The sequence below is a fragment of the Crinia signifera genome, chromosome 4, assembly GCF_055691185.1.
Source record: "Crinia signifera chromosome 4, ASM5569118v1, whole genome shotgun sequence".
NCBI lineage: Eukaryota > Metazoa > Chordata > Amphibia > Anura > Myobatrachidae > Crinia > Crinia signifera.
Window position 1 is genome coordinate 276,708,804 of NC_139220.1, and position 11,625 is coordinate 276,720,428.

An 11,625-nucleotide genomic window follows, 5' to 3' on the forward strand; every position below is an offset into this window, starting at 1 on the left:
CCACTTCTCCAGGATCCCTGCCCAGGCTGACCGGTCAGCGGGTGAATGCTTTTGCCGGGGGCACTTGTATATAGAGTTTCCCCCTGACTGTGGAATTACTCTGCTGGCTGGTTGGTCCTGGTTCTCGAAATATGTGAGAAATATGTCCCCCGTATTGTGGCTCGCAAGAAGGATTTTTTTTTTAAGCAAAAGGTTCGACAGTGAGAGACCGTTTTGGAGAGGTACTGGAGAGTGGCAGTAAAAATGTTGCAACCATTTTCAGGGATGGTCTGAGCCGACAACCGAGATCACTTCTAAGGGTCAGGAATTTACAATAAGGGGGAAATTTACTAAAGGAAATTTGTAAAAAAATAGGTGTATTTGTATCTAGAAATACACTTATTTTTGACATTTACTATGCCGAAAATACGGCAATTCGTATTCGTATTGATGTGCTATCAATACGAATATGAATTGCCGTATTTTCGGCATAGTAAACGTCAAAAATAAGTGTATTTCTAGATACAAATACACCTATTTTTTACAAATTTCCTTTAGTAAATTTCCCCCTAAATGTCAAACTGTGTTAAGACATAAAGACACATTATGGACAGCTGGGAAATGTGGTATTACTATTAAACTTGCCACATATGACTCTAAAAATATATTGCCTATAGATAGTTTTTTCTTTTTTGTTTCCGACCCGATTTAGAGTGGGTAACAAATATGCACCATACGCATGAGCCAAATGGGCATAAGCTTGCATTTTTGAGTGTGTATGCTGGGTCTTGTAGTTCCACAATAATAAATATTCCACAATTATGTTTCATTTATTCTCCACTTCTCACATTTTCTTATTGGCAATGTCTCCTGCAGAAATCTAAAAAACCCCACACATCTTGCATAACATCATTATAATAATGATGCTTATGGTTAACTGCGATATTTGGAACTGTCATTGACTATCAGCATTCCACTCCTGTTGAAGCCTGGAAGCTCATATCCTGGAGAAACTAGTTAAGCGCTGAGCACTTTAATACTCTTGAGGAGCTCTACTGCTCAGCACCACATTCTGGATTTAAGGTTAAGGACAATGCACTTTCCCATAAAACTCCTCCACTCATTCCAGCTTTGAGGACTCTTTTTGCGTCTCGACTTGAAAAGAGTCATCCAGGTTCACCTACCTCCCTCCGGAAAGGACTTGTGGACATGTACACATCTTGGGTGAAATTTAATAGGATGAGAGATTCAGAAAGTGAGAGATTTGGTAAGAAATCTCCAGGTTTTTTTAAAGCAGCAATCATTTACACTGCAAAACCAGTTTGATTTTGCAGTGTAAATGATTGCCGCTTTAAAAACCTGGAGATTTCCTACCGAATCTCTTACTTTCTGATTCTCTCATCCTATTACATTTCACCCCTTGCGTCCACATTTGGGACTTCAATGGCTACCTGGTAACAGAATATTTGGCGCCTAATATTTGGAGTGGTCCTATCCGGTTATTTTATTATATGCGAATCCTTGATATAGGAGTAATTACTTAACCTTATATGTCAATTGACATTTACATGCACTGATTTTTTTTTATTATTGTAATATTAATTATGTATTAAATATTTAAAACTAATATACCAACATTTTTTGGGTTTAGGTGGACACATGAAAGGTCGACATGGCTATGGTCGACATGGTCAAAAGGATTGACACAAGCATTAGGCCAACAATGGGAAGGTCCACAGTCAAAATTTTGACATGAGTTTTTTTACCTTTTTTATTTTTGAGGCGGTATTTCATGTCCTACCATCCACTATGGAGTGGAGGGAGAATATAATAGTGTGGCGAACAAAGCGAGGCACCAAGCCGGAAGCATGATGAGAGCAGCTGTGCACTTTTTTTGGTGTCCATGTCGACTCTGTGTCGACATTTGGGACAAAAAGTAAAAAGCTCATGTCGAACCTTTCGACTGTCGACCTTCCCGTTGTCGACCTGGAGAAACGGAGGTTGAGAGGTAATAAGATTAGTATGTTCAAATACAGGATTGGGAATCATATGGAACTGGGAAATTATTTGTTCACTAACAGGCCTATATGTGGACACACGGGCATTAGGGTGGCCAATCCCGGGATCGGCGGGATCATGGGATTTGGCCCCAAAATGTCCAGGATTAGACTGCATGCGCAGTCTAATGCCGGGCAGCTTCTGAGCACCCGCTCAGAAGCTGCCCGGCTGTTCCCGACCCCGGCGTGCGGCCTGCGCAGCGTAACCTCTGACCGTCACACTGCGCAGGCCGCAGCGTCCTGCAACAGATGACCGCTGTCACCGCTCCTAGCCCCCCCTCCTGCCCAGCTAGTGCTACCTGCCCGGAGTCACAACGGCAGCGCTGCTGTCTGCCCCGCTCCCGCCCGCCTATGTAAGTAATTCTGCGGGGAGGCACCAGGCACCCTCCGCAGTGCTGCTCTGCCCCGCTCCCGGTTGCCATGCACCCGCCCGCCCATGTAGGGGTGGACAGGGCGTGTTTTTCTTTTAGGGATGCCTAGAATCCTGGGATTGTACATTTTTCAATCCCAGAATCCGGGATTGAAAAAATGCCCTAGGATTGGCATCCCTAGTGGGCATGTACTGAGGCTCGAGAGAAAGAAATTCCGTACTGAATTAAGAAGAGGGTTCTTCACCATTAGAGCAGTAACATTCTGGAACTCATTGCCGATGGGGGTGGTTACAGCAAGTACTGTTAATGAATTTAAATAAAAACTGGATGCATTTTTGGCCACTAAGGGAATCCTATAGATATGACCTACTCAAGTCAGTAGTTACAAGTTAGACAGGTTGAACTCGATGGACTAGGACATAGTAATTCAGCCTTAATTACTATGTTACTATGACCTAATGCTTATATTGATCTTTTGACACTGTTGACCTTAGCCATGTCACCTTTTTAAGCCCTGTCAACCTTCAGTGATTGACCCAATGCATGTCGACCTTAACTTGATCCACCCAATGACCCATACCCCAATTTTTACAGCCAGCGCTGTTTTTTTATATTATATTTTTCTTTCTTCACTATCTAGGTCTGACAAGCCCCAAACCAGTCGCAGTTAGCAGCACACTTTATCTACACTCTTTCCACCTTTTTGGTTAACGGCTATCAGAGGCCTGTCACACCATGCCGTGCTGACTGTTCTATTGGTTCAACTGGTGGGGTCCACATTAGTCCGACGCGCAGTACCAAAACGCTCCTGCTGGACTACACAAATGATCCGCTAATTATGTCCTGTGGGGTCCAGATTCCACCGCTCAGCAAATCCTGGGGGGCTGCAATCGAGTTTGTGCCCATTTAGACACCCAGAATCCCTGGGCCATACCAGCGATAGTGTGCCTATATAATCATCCTCTGTTGTTTCATACTGTCTGCTGAGTGTGCTCCAAGTGCTACCAGCACCTGTACCTCTACATCTCGGGAAATACCATCCTTTCCCCGTCTTCCTCCAAATAATTTTTGGGTATACCACTCTACTCCAGTTACCCCCCCCCCCCCAAAGCTGTGCCCCTTCTATTTGACTTTGGCATGACTGTGAACCGTTGTTCTCATGTACCTATTACCCAATATGACATCTTGAGTGTTTAGCACTGCATTTTCTAGGTGTTCTAGGAGTATTTCTGTTCTCCTTCCCTGTGTGAATGCAGCCCTTCTGATCTAAGGTGGACTCCCATCTTTGACCTGCCTCATACTGCTGCCTTGCTTGTACCATAGTGACCTCCTTTGCTACCATACAAAGTGCTATATATGTAAAAAGCAAGTGGTCGTTGACATCACACAACACTTCTCCAGAAGAGACAAGTCCTCCCAGGTCCAGAATCCTCTGTTGCCTCTCTGGACCTTCTCAGACACCAGTGATTCCCAACTTCCTGTTCCCTCTACAAAGGAGGACATCTTAGATTTTCATTCATAAAGTCTCAGAAACCATATTGGACTGTGGCCTCCATCAAATCAGATATAGCCTAATTTTTTTTAAGGATCTCTAAACTAGAGTCCCATCAAGACTCAAGAAGTTTCAGAATGGTCAACATACTTTCCTACAACCTTGTTAAAAAAATGATAAACTAGAATAATGTGAGTGAAGGAACAACATTAACACCTGCATGCCTCTTGAGCAAGCCAACTATATTATTGCAACATACCTACCTAGGGGCATTCATGAGATGCCTCTGATTTAATGTATCTTTACAGCGTTCCTCCACATTGTACTTACTCCAGGGTTAACTTCCTTTAACTTCTGAATACTTGGTGAACTCTTCTTACCCTTACCACTGGTCTAACCACTTCAGTATAACCTACTCATTCAGCCTTCTAGACAACTATGTATCTCAGCCCTCCTGGATTCTCAATGAAGTCCTCCTCAAATAAGCACAGTTTTAAGACAAAATAAAGGCCGATATTGTAGACTGAGCCTAATATTCAGGAATAAGTTTGCTTATCTGGGAAGCTCATTCATTGGTTATTCACAGCCAAACCTTTACTTATACCTCACATAGAATGCAACAGACGCTTAAATTAGCTGAATTGGAAGGAGATGGCCCACGGTTTGGAATTTATACACAATGTAATCCAATCAAATAAATGATAATAACATAATACTGGCTAGCGGTAAACTTAGTGCTCTTCTGTCTGGAAAAAAACCCCCAAAAAACAGAGAAATGCCTTCACTGGCTTAACCAACATGAGCAATAAGTTAGACATCGTGCTCCGTCTCCCCAGAAAATGTTAAACAGGATTTTGTTTATAGACAAAATGGAATAACTTACTAGCATTCTTGATAATACAGTGGACAAGTATCATTTGGTTTGGTACTAATATCATAATACAACTCTTCTTGGCATTGGGTAACTAGCTGATATCTAGTCCACACCATTGTACCCTTCATTTTCCCCTTGGCTTGCTTCCACCTTTGACCTCCCCCGCCAACTTCCCCGACTTCTCCTCTGTCTCCTATCCTCCTATCTCCATTATCCTTGCGACCCCTACATCTTTCTATATACTGTTTCTACAGTTCTTCGACTCCCATTTGCCGCCTGGACCATGTTCCTTTCATCGTGATATGACTCATCACTCATTGTCTCCTCCCTCTTTCTTATTGTTTGAGATGATATTATTGTCTCCCTGAGATTAGTCTCACCTTCACCATTATTGATATTCCTCCATTTGATACTGGTTATCAGCCTATCAAAATGGCAGACCAACATAACACTAAATTAATGTTAATTAATGATTAATGTCAGGGCGCCAAAATGGAGCAATTGAATTGCTCCGTCAGGCGCTATCTAATGTATGCCATGGCATACAACACTTCCCCCTTAGAGGTGAGGAGCAGCGAGTCTTTCATTATATAGGATAATTTATATGCTGTTTATTTCATTTGTGACTATGAATCTTTCTTTATTGCGTTTGTCGTCCTCTACTGGCTTAGTTACTTTTATTATATTTTCAAAAATAATCTGAATTAAAAAAAAAAAAAAAAATGTTACCATTGATACACTGACTTCACAAAATCTAAATGGGGGCGTATATTTCTGTGCATGTGCAAAGTTCATTAATATCCATCTCCTTTGGACTTACATCCATCTCAAAATCAGACACAATATTACTGGTGTGAACTATTCAAGTAACATAGATCCTGCATATTATTATGACTGCAGTTATTGCACATGATACCTAAATTCCTCTGGCCACTAGGAATACGCTGCCAGCAATACACACTGTAATACAGTCAATACTGCACAAAGTGCTGCCTCTATAGCTGCAATGTATGGGAAGCTGGTACTCGAAACCACTGCGTGTTATTGCATCATGCAGTATTTCATCATTCTTGCATCAGTTACAGAGCGAGAATCGGCTTCACGCTCTGCAGGAGAATAGAGAGGGGATAAAATGGGAATTAGAGGAGGGGGAGACGAGCCAGTAACCCCATCGCTGCTGGGCGGCCATAGATTAGGCCAAGACATGGGATTTGCTGGGGAAATGCAGATAGCTACAATGAATAAGGTAGAACTGGTTATGGGCAGGATTACAGTAGTTGATGTCGGTGTGCACCGAATATGTCTGAGAAAGGTATAGAAGATATAGGGATCTTCCTTAGATAATACATACAAGTAATTAGCTACTTCTATGGGTGTATGTCTAATTAAAGGGTTTGTAACATTCCAAATATACTACTTACTAAGCATTGGGCCTTGGATAGAGATGAAGTGGATGGATATAAAAAAAAACAAAAAAAACAGGCAATCAGCTCCTAACTGTCATGTTACAGGAATGTGTTTGAAACATGGCATTTGGAAACTGGTTGGCTGGTACCTTATCTCTGTCCACTATGTCCATCCAAGGCTTAGTAATGAGACTCCATAGAATGGGTCCATGTGTATTCTGTATTATTACGCAATAACCTACTGCGCCGATACAAAGGTGGACAGCAGTTGCGCTCTTAATTGGTTGACTGTCTGCGACTTTAGTGATGCTGCAAAGGCCATCCCTGGTACACGTTAGTGCGTCCCAATGTACAATGACTGAGATGCTCACTCACATCATCATTAGAAGCTGATGTTGCATCCTTAGACACACCATCGGTTCCGCAGGGGCACAGCCACCATCCCTGTGTGGCCTCCAATGTTAAGCATCAGGAAAATGGTGTTGAAGGTGCTTAAATGGCATTGTCAGAGAGGAAAGTATGGGTGCATGGTAAGAGGTGTGGACACACCTAGGAGGGTCCCTGTGCACCGTACACCCTGCATCCATTATAGGTACACCTGTGATAAATATAGTGTTATAAAAACCAAACACGTGACACATTAATTATTTAAGAACACAAACACAGAACATTATTAGATTAAGCAGTTAGCAGTTTAAAATGCCCCCCAAAAAATCAATGTTTAACAAAGAAATATTGATAAGAGCTTGACATACATTTTGAGGAAAGTTTAGAAGTATGTAACAATTCATAAGTAGAATACATTTTTTTTTGCCTCTTGTACAAAAAAAACATTGAGTTCAGTTGTTTTAGGCATTTGGAAGTAAATAGAGATTTGTGCCTGAGTCAGATGCGTATTTGTTACTGCAATATTCTCATACATCCACTGGTGGGAGCAGACATCAGCAGCAGCAGCAGCAGCAGCAGCAGCAGCACACATTAGTACCAGCTCTATCCTCTATGTAAGAGATTTGTCCTAAAGCACCCAAAGCACTGCTACATCCATACTATGCACAGAGAATACTGAATGTATGTGTCAACGCTCGGTTGCCCAGCAACTCCCGCTCATTTGCAAGCAGACATTGAGATACATATGCAGCTGGAATTGTGTGCACCATGTATATGAATAACATATAATTATATTGCAGTTAAAAGCACTAACCTCTTGGGTACAGAGGGCAACATCTAGACAAAGACTGGCTTGTGAGCTGCACCCAACTAGGCCTTCTATAACCTTGATAGGAAGCAGCCATGAAAATACTGTGCAACATTTGAAAAATAAAAAAAAAATATATATTCTCAAACAAATCTCTGTGATTTTATTTGCAAGATACACAAAAGTTTGCATTATACTGTATTATTGTTAGTGCCGATAACAAGTCTTTCACTGAATCAGGCCCTGAGTCCACAAAACATGTTATGATTTTATTCTACGCATATGTATATGAAACATGATTGCATCATAGTTTCCTACCCTCCTGCATTCTGCAGGAGACTCCCTGAAATAGCAGCAATCTCCCTCTCTCCCTCATTAGTCTAGCAATCTCCCTCATTTCACCTAACCCAGATTACACTGTTACATTTTGGGGGGAAAAAAGGAATGAGAGCTATATACATTTACATTGAATCATCAGCGCCATTTCCCAGCACTTTACCAAGTATAGTACCTCTTACTAACTGCTTTAGGGCCCATCTACATTTTGGATATAAGTCATAATAAATTATTCCTCTCATATGTAGCAGTACACACCCACGCTTCTAGGTGCCACGTTCACAATCTCTCCATATATGGAACTAGACACGCCCTTTGGGAGGAGCATGACATGCCCCCTCAATGGGGTGCTGTGCAAAATTCTACCACCAACTATAATCTCCCTGAAACTAGTTTTCAAAAGTAGGCAAGTATGGATTGCATTCAATTAATTCCTTGGTGATACACATTGGCCCTTATTCTGGTTCACTAAAGTAAAACCCTTCTCAAATGGACAAAACAATGTGAATTGCAGGTGGGGCAGATTTAACATGTGCAGAGAGAGTTAGATTTGGGTGAGTTATTTTGTTTCTGTGCAGGGGAAATACTGACTGCTTAATCTTTACACTGCTACATAGTCCCCCCCCCCCCCCACAGTTCAGCATGGTTTTGTCCATTTGAGAAGGAATTTTCCTTTGCGAGTAAACCAGAATAATGGCCATTATTCCTATAGGTTCCTATTGCTATATCATTAACTAGTAACATTATTATAGAGGTCTAATAAAACAGATGATATAATACATTGCTTAAAAGTATTTTCCCTGATTCAGCTATAATTATGACTAGAGACAGGATTATATGCATTTGCATATGCATTTGCATATTTTGCCCATTCTCACTTGTTATTCCATATTTTACCTAAAATCTAGTGATGGTGCATATTTTAGGCCCAACCCTCTTCCCACCCGCGAGTCACAGCACTGCAATGCCCTGCTGCTGCTGGTCAGGTAGTGGTAGAGTGTGCAGGCTAGGGTAATATGTGCAGTGTGGGGAACCTTGAATGTATGCTATGTCTGACACTGCTCTAGGCTGCCAATCCATGTTGATAAAAGTCAGTCGGGCGGATGACATTACGAATCTCCTGAACCGTTGCCTGCCCCTGGCCTGGGACTTTACACCAAGAGACAGACTTCTGCAGCAGAGGAGACGGGCGGAAGGGTTGTGACATCACGTGGCACGGAGGAAATGCCGTGTCACAGTGAGTATGCGGCGCAGGGAGGAAGCCTTCCACTGTGCCGCCCTCACACGCTATGCTGACATTTGATCCATCGGCGCTGTAGACGAGGGTCCGTGTAGTTGATGCAAGAAGAGCCTAGGACTCTACAGTCTTCTGTAGCAGCCAGGAAGAAAAAATATCCTGTGTACAACACTAGACATCTGCAGATGCTGTTGGCCTATTTTTGAGGTTTATTTGCTACTAATTGTATGCCGATTTTTAAATAAGTTAAAAATTACTTTTTTTTATTATTTAATGTAGCATATTTTAACACTTTTCGTGCATATTTTAAGTTATTTTCATGCATATTTGCATGCATATTTCCAGCTTTTTATGTTGCATATAATCCTGTCTCTAATTATGACAATTACTGTTAATTAACACATCTCAATAGCTAGTGTATATTATGTACTGCTGTATGAATCCTAATGTCACTCTTATCTACGTGTATATAATAAATGGTAAGTGCAGCTAATAATAATTAGTTGTTGATTTATGTAGGCAAATAGCTGATAAGACTGATGTGAGGAGAAAGCTGTGTTGCTATTTTGGAGCAATTTTCTCCTTTTAGTTGCATCACTCATTTAAGATGAAGCTTGTTATCCCAGCAAGGCCAGCAGCAGGAGTCCTGGAGAGTATGGGGATGTTACATAAATAGGCAAAGCGGAATTTTTTAAGACGAAAAAAAAAAATACATTGCAGAATGGGTCCGCAAAACGAAATGAAGGACTGCACTAAAACATACAAAGCAATAAAGGAGACATCTGTGCTGATGATGATGATGATGATGATGATGATGAACGTGAGGTACTTAGGGCCTGATTCAGGTTCATTCTCTAAGCAGTGGTCTTATGCTGCTTAGCGAGACACAGAGCCGCACCATCAGTCCGAGGACCGAATTAGCGTTTGGCGGAGCCAATGTGAATCACCCCCGAAAGGTGCTTACACACTGTACAATTTTTTGGACCAATTTTGTTGAAAGACATTTCCATTGAACCCAGTGTCCTGGACGAAAGATGTTGACGACGACGGACGAACGACGAATGATGATGCGCATACCCGCCAGTTGTTCATCAAGATTGTACGTCAACTGTGCATGCAGCTCAATTGGATATCGTTCAAAAAGAGCCTATAAACTGTAGCTAGATCTTTCATCTTTCGTCTGTCGTCAATATCTTTCGTCGATATCTTTCGTCCAGGACACTGGGTTCAATGGAAATGTCTTTCAACAAAATTGGTAAAAAAAAATTGCACAGTGTGTATGCACCTTTAGTGCATAGTTTAAACAAATTTTGACTGTTGTCCATCTATTGGGGCTCAGTCTGTAAAAAGGCATTTCCTTTCTGTGGCAATTGTCTACAGCCTACCGAGCGGTAGCATTTCACTCCCCCTCTGCAACATGCATTTCACTCACCCTTGGCAATGATCATGTAATCTCCTTGGCAACAAGCATTTAACTCCCCTGTGGCAATGAACATGTAATACCCCCTTGGCAATGAGCATGAAACCCCCTTGGCAACGATCATGAAACCCCCTTGGCAACGATCATGAAGCCTCAGGCATTTTAACATGAAGCCTCTTGGCATCGAGCATGTAATCCCTGGCATTGAGCATGTAGGTAAGCAGCACTTATGTGGCATAATATGTAATGGGCATCACGGTGTGTTCTCTAACATGTAATGGGCATCATGGTGTGGCATAATGTGTAATGGGCATCATGGTGTGCGGCACAATGTGTAATAAGCATTACGGTGTGTGTACTTATGTGTAATGGGCATTATGGCATATGGCCTTATGTGTAATGGGCATTATGGTGCGTGACATAATATGTAATAAGCATTACAGCTTGCAAAATAATGTGTAACGGACATTACGGCATGCAAAATAATGTGTAATGGGCATTAAGGCATTTACTATAACGTGAAATTGGCATTAAGGTGTGTGGTATTATGTGTAATGGGCATTGCTGTGTGTGGAATAATATGTAATGGGCATTACGGTGTGGCATAATGGGTAATAGGCTTTATGGTTAAACAGTGTACATTGATTTAAGTAGCCTGGCACTGTTTGGGCTTGTGCGGCGATCTGTGTGGCCTACTGCCTCCAACTTAAGAGTGGGAGGATAGCAACCGTTCCTGTGGTAACCAATGTCTGGACATGCAAAAGTGGGGTGCAAGGTCATTTTTTTCTCGCTAGGCCACACCATTTATTTTGCACACAAATTATTCAGTGCCAAGTTACCTGGGGGGCGTTCTCTGTGTGGGCAGCACAGTGTGCGTCCTGCTGCTGAGTCTGACCTGAGTGGCGTACTCAGGGCCGGATTAACAATGGGGCTGATGGAGCTACAGCTCCATGCCCACTCTCTAAATAGGCCCATTTTGTAGCTAAGGGCCAGAGCTTTCCAATGAGCCCGGCCCCGCATTGCTAGCCCTCCGGGAACCGGAGATACTGCTAGGTAAACCTGGAACGTTTTCTCCTCTTAGGATAACATGGGACCCGCTAATTCTGACCCCCACCCGGTTCCAACGGCTGCCAGTTCCCCCTCTGGCATCACAGAAGCTCGAGGTTGATCTCAATCCCAAATCGCTGGGTCTTCAATCTGATACCAGGCTGGTCCATATGGGTTCATTTGGTTCTAGAGATATTGCAGATAAACTGAT